General features: G+C 41.8%; 1 protein-coding gene across 2 annotated transcripts in view; it reads right to left on the bottom strand.

Annotated features, from left to right (window-relative positions):
• Window positions 1–7,710, bottom strand: part of LOC135225745 (uncharacterized) — a 221,641-nt gene that overhangs the window by 55,251 nt on the left and 158,680 nt on the right. The gene's annotated exons all lie outside the window — the stretch shown is intronic.

Here is a 7,710-nt window from a genome sequence, read left to right as displayed (position 1 = left end):
AAACTTTAGCCCGCATACCAATACATTGCCCATACACTTGGTGCTAAATTAAAAAAAATAATGAATAATCACATTTTTAAAAATAATGAATAACCAGAGCAGCAAATAAGTTTAAGATGAAATACAAATGGAATACCAAAAAAAAAAACATATGAATGGAATACCAAAAAAAAAAAATCTTTTTTTTCTAGTGTAGATTTCAGATTACTCTTATTAATCCCACCATTAATGTATACACTGGAACCCTTGAGCTGAAGACTTTTATTTTTACTTCCGAAAATCTATACATGGATCTAAACCTAGTAAATGACTGGTTAAGGGCATGAAACATTTATGAAATAGTTGATAACACCAACAATACTATGAGAGTCAGTTTGTGTTGCCTTTTAAGCAACCTTCAGGATATGCATACAACCACTATGGAGACCATATGGATTTAGACAGTAAATACACAAATTCCCTGCATCTAAAGATACAGTGTTGAAAATAAAATTAAAATAAGTGGAACACTCAAAAGTTGTTTTGGTTAGTGCGAGTGCCCATTTGACTATACCTGTGCACTTCATATCATGGCTTAGGTTGCCCCAACATATTGATTACTGTAGTTTTTCAGTAAAACACCTACTCAAGTTCTTTGTTGGATGAGTGGGTTACATGCCTGCCTCACCTACTCAAGTTCTTTGTTGGATGAGTGGGTTACATGCCTGCCTACTGATTTGTTGGTGCAAGTTTGCTTCCCTGCTCTACGAATGCAGAATCAGTGGAATTTATTTCTGGTGATTAAAAACTCATTATTTCCAATATAATGTGGTTCGGATCCCACAATCAGCTGTAGGTTCCGTTGGGTTCCGTTGCTACGAAAGTAATATGTTACTAGCCAGGTAAAAATATCTAATCCTTCAGGCCAGCCCTAGAGAGCTGGTATTCAGCTCAGTGGTCTGGTTCATCTCTTACTCGCAGCAGTATATGGATTCAAATTTCACGATAGCAACACAGACATGTGTGTAGGTGACACAGTCTCGTCCCCTAGCGAAAAGGTTACGAACGACAGCCAATTAGTTCATTCAATTTATGCTAATGTCCATCAGCAGGGAAGGAGGGAGGGGTCTGAGCATGTAATTACTGTTTAAGTATAATTAACACATTGTTTTATAATAACACCATCATTTTTAATTATGCAACTTTAGAGTAATTACACAGCTGACTCCCACACTAACAGGAGGTGGGATAATTGGACATAATCTACTCTACAACATTCAAGTCATGTAATGAATTAGAAATAGATAAGCTGCTGCCATTGAAACCATGCTTGTCGCTCCTTGTTAGTTAAAAGAGCTTGTAGTTGAGACTGTCTCTAGTTGGTGCTCTACTTGGCCTGTAGTGGAACGGCAGTAAAGCCAAGGGTTGCCTCTACTTAAGGGGAGCCTTGAAGCAAGGATAATTCCAATTGCTCACAAGGACTACAATTTGCCTTGGGCACAGTACCACACACACTGAAGTAACACTGAGGTAAAAACCACAACCCATCCACTGTAAGTGTCAGGTGCTCTGGGTAAACTGTACTCTCTTGGTTCGGGCAACAGGAGGGAGTCTTATGCTTTCTTCCTTGATAACATGTCAGTAATAAAAATTTACAAGGTACTGCCTAATTTTAACACTAGAAAAAAAGTCTCTTACGTTATGAGAAATGAATGATCATACAGTGAGGGGCCCTTATTCACGTTCTCTGGATTCACTCTCTCCTGCAATAAAGCACTCCCGGCTCTGATAGAACGGGTTTGCACTCGACTGTAGTTGTCATCCAGAGTTCCTATCAGAAGGAGCTTGTTCTGCTAAAAACCACACACTGTACAAAGATTTTGCCTCTTGCAGCTTAACCTCTTCCCACTCAACCCCGTGTATTCACGGGTTTAAGATAACCGTCATATTTCACAGTAAGCCCGAGTATACTCGAAATTCTGTTATCTCTTTCCTAGCAAATCCGAATAAACTCGGCTTTGTTTATATTAGTCTCCCACCATCAGAAAGCCATTTTCTATGGATATAAGTGCCTTCTAATAAAAAATTGTAGCTATCTTGGCGTTACTTAGCCATTTGAGACGCGTCCTTTCATCAGTCAGGACTTCTATTGTTTTTTGTGGATTTTTCTTTTATTATTGATATAACTATCATGAGCAGCGAGTGATAGTGATACAGAGTACTATGATGGAATGGACAATTCAGGGAGCAAAAGTGATGGTGATACGACATCAGAATACTCTGATAATTCAGATGAAGATAATGATGATATTCCTGATAACCAAGGCTGGCAAAGAATAACAACTTCGGATGATAATCCACCCTCTCCCCCCACCTCCCGCATTTACCTTATGTAACTATTTTTTTATACTGAAGAATTATGAAAGAATAAAAATATAGATGAAAATACAATAAATATATTCTTTACTTTTTGTTTTCCTTGGTTTTTAAGAATTTCCGAGAAAACTCGGCCTTGAGAAGTTATGTAATAGAAGACTATCTTGCGGGGGAAAAAAAAAAAAAAATTTTTTCTGAAGAAATATTCCAGGTAATTTATCACTTTAGCATATACTTTAGAAATAAACAATAAAAAAATATGCTTCATAAAGACTGGAATTTGGGATAAAAAATGTGAGAGGGAAGGGGTTAGTTAATTCATCCGTCAGGACGTTGAATTTCCCTTGTATGAACTTTGTTAGGATTCTGGTGTGGTTCCTAGCTGTCCATAACAGAAGGGTTCTTGCTGCTTCGCAGAAAGAAAAGATGCGTTCCTCCCAGTTTCTTGATGTAAGAGAGGGGTTTCCGAGCGGACAGTTACTACTTTGTTGCTGACCTGGTCCGCAATCTCCAACAGCACCGGGTGAATAGTCTTAAATTCCTTCAAACTGATGTGCCACTCTCTGTTGAACATCCCATGTCCCCAACACTTTGTGGTCTCCCAGGAAATTTCCCCAACCTGGACTGGATGCATCTGAATAGAATACAAGGTTGGGGCTCAGAGGAAGAAGGGATTTCCCCTCTAATAGCCTGTCTTCTGATCTCCACCATGGAACACAAATGACCACGACAGGTCCTCCTTTACTTCAGATGTTGCCTGGAACACAAATGAGTCTGGAAATTTTTCCCCAATCCAGTTATCTTTAGGAAGAGCTGGAGATTCCTCATGTGAAGACTCCCAGACCACATGAACTGTTCTATAGAGGCTAGGGTGCTCAGCAGGCTCCTCCACTTCTTTGCTGAACAATCTTGAAGGGCTTAGCAAATGGTCCACCTACTGAAAGCAAGACTTCACTCTTTGTGGGGATGGGAAAAAGCCGAAAGCCACCGTTTTATCATCTCCAAATAAGACAAAATCCTGACAGGAGACTAACCGTGTAACTTCAAGTTAATCAGGAGACCCAACTCCTGCCAATGATGGAATTTTCTGCACGTCGTATGTGTACTTCTCTGAATGTGACTGAAGAAGCAAATCGTTCGACTAGTTGCAGCCATTCGCAAGGGGGGCCCCCAAGATGAGTATGTAAACACTTGTGGGGATGCTGAAAGCCTGAAGCACAGAGCTCTGCATTGGTACTCTCTGAAAACAAAATGAACAAACTTCTCAGTCTTGGTGAATTGCGATATGGAATTATGCATCATCCACATTGATGGACACCATCCAGTTCCCTCTGAAGAAGTGTAACAAAACCGTCCGATTCTTTGCATTATGAATTCTGTCTTCGGACAAAAACATTCAAAATGCTTATATCTAACACGGACATCAAGGGCCCAAGGCCTCGGGGACTTATTAATATTCAGTTGTAAAATCCGGGAGTTAGTGGACTACTACTAACTCTATGGCCGTCTTCTGCAGGAGTGACGAATCTTCTCTTTGACAGGGTAATAAATGTCTGATTTCTGAATTTTCCGAGTAGGCTAAGGGTGGAACGCTCTTGAAAGGAATGTTGTAGCCTTCTCTCAACCCTATACGTACAAAGGTCCTGCTCCTCTTACTTCCCAGTTCATCCAAACTGGAGGAACCTTGCTCCTGCAGGTGTCTGTGGAGGACTGGCTCTTTACTTCTTAGCAGGGATTTTGGAGGAGGATTTCCTATGATTTGTGGATTGAGACGTACTCTTCCCCCAATCTAGGGTATGATCTAGAGCTTCTCTGCCATGACGGAGCTAATCTAGGGTATGATCTAGAGCTTCTCTGCCATGACGGAGCTAGCGCCTGTGGAAGTAAAGGGTGCGAGCTAGTAGCGGCAACACAAGAAAACTTGGTTGAGTGAGAGAGAGAGAGAGAAGGTCCAGGGTAGACTTCATCTGAAGTTCGGAAAATACCCAACTAACTGTAACCTCAGGAAAATGGTGGAGAGTAAAGAAGGGTAGACCTCTGTGTCTGAGAACATTCCTTGGTGGTGAAAGGACAAGAGTTCTCTCTTCTTCAGAATGCCCAACGTAAAGGGAGAAGAAAATTCCTGGCTACTGTCTCTGATACTCTTATCCGGGTAGGAAGTTACTTGTTAAAAGTCCGTAAAAATATTTGTCCAGCACTGAAATTTCCTTGATTTTGCAGCCCAAAGCTCCAACAGTCCAATCAAGGGAGCCCACTACTACAACCAGACGGAAGTTAATCATAACAAAATCGTTCGGTTCTAATGCCGAAAACATTGTCTGTCGAAATATGCGACTGTGATTGTGGGAAATTGAAGTTAACTTTTCCTTGTTCCCTCTTTCAGAAAGCCAAAGGTTAACTTCCTTCACTGCCTAACAAGAAGAAAAGGAAAGAACCATTTAAGCAAATTGGACAAATCTACTAATTAGTATCTAAAATATGAAGACACTGGCAATGTTGGATTTACTGGCAAGAAGGAGTCAGAGAAATTTGCTAGGAGGAGTCTCCTTATCTCCTTCTTCATCTTCTTTTTTCAAAGAAACGGGGGATGAGGCTGTTCGCAGCTGGATAGAAGGAGCAGTATGCTTACATAAAGAAGCCTTGGGGAGACAAATCTGAAGAATTCACTACAAAGTAGTAATGTAGCAAATTGTAGGATGTCAGAGACAACTCCTGATCCTCTTCTTCTTCAGCCAATGAAAATAGCAACAAGTTTGCTTAAGGTTGAATGGGAGGTACAGAAGACTTCATAAGCCAAAATACGGACTAACTTATTTTGAATGGTTGCATTCGAAGTAACTGAGAGAGCCATAACTTGTGACACTGTCAGTAAGAAGCTGTAAGCATTGTCCATGGTTGTAGAAAAACTCCAAACTAATCCAGCCGTGGCCCTTGGGCGCTCGGACACTTGTGGACGCTAAAGCACAAATGGACACTTGGGAGCCAATGGATGCCTGGGAGCCAGTCGTAGCTCTTGAACCAGAGAGCGCTCTTGAAGAAAAGGTAAACCATGCACCAGTGGGCACTTCTGCGCCAATGAGCGCTCGGCCGCTTGTGGAAGCCGAGGCGCCAATGGGTGCTCTTCCTCTCTTGCACCAATGAGAGTTCTTGAATTACTTAAGATCAAGAAGGCATGACAGAGTCCCTTCCTCCTTGAGAAGGAAGCACAGGCACCAAAGGCGTTCAGTTGCTGTACACTTCTTAAGAGCTGGACTCTTAAGCTGGGGGTCACACTCTAGTATCTTGATGGCATATGCCCACGTATGTGGATCGTGGGCATCTTCACAGTGATATGACCTTGACAGCTGGTAAACAGGACATGGGCTGACAGACGTAAAGCCAGCACAGTACACTGCGCCGCAAATCTACATGCAACGCAAGCACGGTTCAACGCCTACTGGAACTGGCATGGCGAAGTCCTCCACAACCCCCAGATTTTGTGTTGCAAAGCATGGCATACTGACGTACGTATGCCGAGAGTGTAACGTTCTAAAAGGACTGGCCTGTAAACAGAGCTTGCAGTTCCCCTTGAGCAGGCAGTATTTGCCCCTATTCTGAATCATCGTGGATTAAACAAAACAGCAGCCTTAGGAACTTAGATAACAACTGTTGAAATGAGATTCATTTGGAGCCACACAAAACTAATGAAATAAAAATGCATTACAAGAGCCCGAGACTAACACTAGAGCACTTAATGTGCGCCAAAACACACCTCAATTAGAAAAGATAAAATATGAAGCTATTTAAACTCAAAAACAATACACTGAAAAGGTAATGAACTGAATAGAAAATAACAGAAAAAGAGAGAGAGAGATGAGAGAGAGAGAGAGAGAGAGAGAGAGAGAGAGAGAGAGGAGAGAGAGAGAGTGTGTGTGTGTGTAAAAGCCCTGATTCTTAGAGCTCTTTTTTTTCCTCATGTACTTCTTTAGTTTGTGTTGAAAAATTTTGCTTTTGTCTTCTGTGTAATATTTTGGTCATATATTATTTTGTCGTGATTGTTTTTTCATTTCATATGTCTATACTCTGATGTTTGTTTGCTACTTTCGAAGTGAATACAAAAAAAATTTTAAATGATTTACTGTATCGAGATAGTTTTGTATGTCTCAATATGGCTCTGCTGACCTGAAGGCCCCGAAATATGGCTCTGCTGACCTGAAGGCGCCAACCTGACTTTTTATACCGCGCTACAGCGTTGCCACATCGCACAGGGTGGTTGTAAACAGTGCAAGTCGGTTTCCCGTAGGCTACCGCCAACAATTTGGAAGATCGATAAGTGTTAAATTAATAGCAAATTCGTTGCAGTAGCAAACACACTAAGAAGCTAAAGCAGTGAAAAACCCCTTAAAACAATAATTTCTGGGCTCAGCTCGTGTCGCTGCGCGAAATATCCTTTAATCTATTATTTCTAGGGTAAATGTACTAACACATACCAGAGAATAAATAAAATAAAGAAAAAGGTCAGTATATAACTGACTCGCTCACCCTCCAGGAGGGTGTCGGTATGAACACTAGGCGAGTGAGACCACTACCACGAGCCAAATGCCAATAGAAATCTCCCACTACAAAAACCCTCCAAGAGGGGAGCCGACCCACTGAGTGAGCAGCTCGTACTACTACTACTCCATCCCATGCTGCCGACTGCTGCGCCTCTGGTGGCCATCCTTTCAAGTTAGCGCACACGAGTCGGTTGTGATATTTTTCTCTCTTGTGTTTTTTGTGCCCTTTCGTTGGATTTATCTATAATGGAGCGTGCAGCTATTGCAGCAGCTAAGTTAAGTACTCAGTAATTATGGTTAGTTGTTTCTTTTCGGCCCTCAGTCAGTATTTGCCGTTTTTTAGGTATAAATACGAACTCGGGGTCGGAAGCATGGCAGCATGGTTCTGCCGCGTGGTGGGTTCGTTCTCGGTCTCCCATACCTAGAACATCCCTTTATTTATGTACGCTCTATATTATTATCCGCTTTACTTAGGGTACTGTCTACTCAGGTTTGCCATGCATGCATGTCTTTTACCTTATGTAGGCTTCTTCTATCCAGACCCTAGTCCCGGCTCTTAGTATCGCCCTCTGACTAGCTTTGAGTGGTGACTTTTGCCTTCGGGTTAGTCGTTACACTCCTGGATTTTTTCTCCTGCTATATTGCTTTCTTCCTTTCATTTTTATTTATTTTATACTATGTATTTTGTTATAGTTAGGTTAGTTAGGCGTCTGGCTTGGCCTAGGTCCTGGCTCAGTGAGCCCTATACTACCGCTCATCAGTTCGGTTGCTTCCCTATAGCATCTCTCTGATCAGTTGGTTTTGGGCCCAGTGGGCCTAT

The sequence above is a fragment of the Macrobrachium nipponense genome, chromosome 13 (assembly GCF_015104395.2).
Source record: "Macrobrachium nipponense isolate FS-2020 chromosome 13, ASM1510439v2, whole genome shotgun sequence".
NCBI classification, from domain to species: domain Eukaryota; kingdom Metazoa; phylum Arthropoda; class Malacostraca; order Decapoda; family Palaemonidae; genus Macrobrachium; species Macrobrachium nipponense.
Note: the sequence above shows the minus strand (reverse complement) of the source record. Positions and strands in the feature narration are given on the sequence as shown.